Here is a 2,479-nt window from a genome sequence, read left to right on the forward strand (position 1 = left end):
AAAGAGCATTCATAGATGGTGTGAGTTTGGTCGCAATTTTTGCTCTTTTGTTTCTGTAGTGATTTGTCTTCCAACAGAGTATTCCTTTCCAAAGGAAATCAATATGATAGTGAGTTATTGGGATTTGTCCTAAGGGGAGATCAGGTTTATATTTTGCTGGTTTCAGTCTAAGCGCATCCATATTACCGTCTCCCTGCTTATTTTCAGAACTAAGTCATCCTATTTGTCAATCAAGTGGTCAGTGTCCTTAAATATCCCCTACTGGTTATGCCCTGTGCTTTCGATTTAAGGTCACACCTATAATCTCTTAGCTGATATGGATTATTTAATGGTCTTCAATTGCATGTTTTTCTTAAGTTTATCAACTTCAAACTCACTGCCACTGCATCAATTCTGACTCGTGGTGACCCTATAGGATAAGGTAAAACTGCCCCGGTGAGTTTTCTAGACTGTAACTTTGATGGAGTAGAAAGCCTTTCTTTCTTCTGCAGAGCAGCGGGTGATTTCAAACTGCTGACCTTTTGGTTGGCAGCCCAACGTGCTACCAGCGCTCCTCATCAACTTCTGCCCTGAAAAGTATGGTAAAAGAAAATCAAGATAATTAGCCTGTAAAATAGGCTTACTTCAATGAAAATAATAGGATAATAACCACCTTCAAAATATTTGAAGATAGCGACACAAGATGGCAGCCACCACGGGCTTTGGAGTCAAAGTCCCTTGTAATTTCCGACTGTTGGAAGAACTTGAAGAAGGTCAGAAAGGAGTAGGATGTGACACAGTTAATTGGGCTCTAGAAGATGAGGAAAATATGATACAAGATGGACAGGGATGATGATTGCGTCTCCAACAACAACTTATGACAATCGGATATACAGCCTAAAAATAGAATGTGGACCTAAACACCCCAAAGCATTCCCCTTTGTAAGATTTGTAACAAAAGTTCATATGAATGGAGTGAATACTTCTAATGGAGTGGTAGACCCAAGAGCCATATCAGCGCTAGCAAAATGGCAGAATTCCTACAGCATCAAAGTTGTCTTACAAGAGCTTGAGCACCTATTGATGTCTGAAGAAAATATGAAACCCCCTCAACTGCCCGAAGGATAGTGTTACAGCAATTAATCAGCACGAAAAACCACAGGCCCTCTTCTCCCCCCATTCAATGTAAGCAGTCTTCATTTTCCACAGTAGTTCATTTTTTAGATACATCTTGTAGACCCCAACATACTGGAAAGAAATCTCCCATGCAAGGGCAAGTTCTCTTAAGACACTGTACATGATACTAATTTTTGTCAATTTGAAATTGTGCTCTAAAAAATAACAGTTGGTTATCTTTCTCTTACATGTCTTCTAACTCTTCGACGAGTTAAATTACTACCTTTATCTTAAAGAAATTGCAAATTGTACCATCGCCAAGATATTAACATGTGTGAAATTTAAGAGTGTGTGTCAATTTGGCTGGGCCAGGATTCCACAGTGGTTCAACAGTTAAAACCTAGTAATTAATTCCTCATGATGGATCTAACATAATATAGTCACTTCCATGATGAGATCTGCTATGACTAGCCAATCAATGGTAAGAATGTTTCTTCAGGGACGTGGCCTGCTTCCAATATAAGTGGATATTGTAGAAAACTGGCTTGATTTTTGTTTGGTCCTGCAACTGGCTCGTCCTCCAACCTCAGGTTCTTTGGACTTGAAACCAGTGGTCTGCCATATTACCTACCAATCCTGGGAGTTATCAGCAGCCTATCACCTTACCTGCTGACACTGGATTCATTTAACTTTGTAGCCTGTTTGTGGCCTTCCAATCTTGGGTTCACCAGCCACTGCAGTTATACAAGTCAAGAGAAGCCTCTAGTTGCATCTGACCCATGGACTTGGAATTTGCCCACTTCTGAAATGGTATGAGCCATTTTAAATAATATAAGCCGTTATATATAAGCTTCACTGGTTTTGTGTCTAGAGAACACTGCCTAAGACAACATGGAAAACTAAAACAGAATTATCAATGATTATTTTCTCCCTAATATAATTAAGGAACAGGGTAGTATTTTAAGAGTGTATACCACAACATTCTTTTGTTCTTCTGTCTTAGATCAAAGCGAATGTTTCAACACAATTTTCTTGAAGCCATATTATCATCTGAGCTCACATCTGTCCCGTGTTTCTATTTTGGAAGCAAAGAGAGACATCATTAAAAACCCACTAAGTTTTGAGTCAACAACTCCTGAACGATTGAGCTATTGAATTGTATGATATTTAAATTATGTGCCAATAAAACTGTGGGGAAAGAAGAAAAACTCCATGTGGTGATTATATAATTGTTTGTCAATTTGAGGATTAGGAGGGTAAGGGTGAAATCTAGTCTGTCAATCGGTTTACAGCCATCGAGGCCTCTGTGTGGGCATGGCTTTCTCATGAGAATTCTGGGAGATCTGGTTTTTCCTCCTTGGAGGCGGCAGAGACTCTCTGATCA

At 39.4% G+C, this 2,479-nt stretch overlaps 1 pseudogene; it reads left to right on the forward strand.

The window, feature by feature from the left end:
- Positions 1–682: 682 nt before the first annotated feature.
- Positions 683–1,122, forward strand: LOC101645425 (annotated as a pseudogene).
- The last annotated feature ends 1,357 nt before the right edge of the window (positions 1,123–2,479 follow it).

The sequence above is a fragment of the Echinops telfairi genome, unplaced genomic scaffold (genome assembly GCF_000313985.2).
Source record: "Echinops telfairi isolate 266 unplaced genomic scaffold, ASM31398v2 ScPeMD7_53;HRSCAF=182, whole genome shotgun sequence".
Taxonomy (NCBI): domain Eukaryota; kingdom Metazoa; phylum Chordata; class Mammalia; order Afrosoricida; family Tenrecidae; genus Echinops; species Echinops telfairi.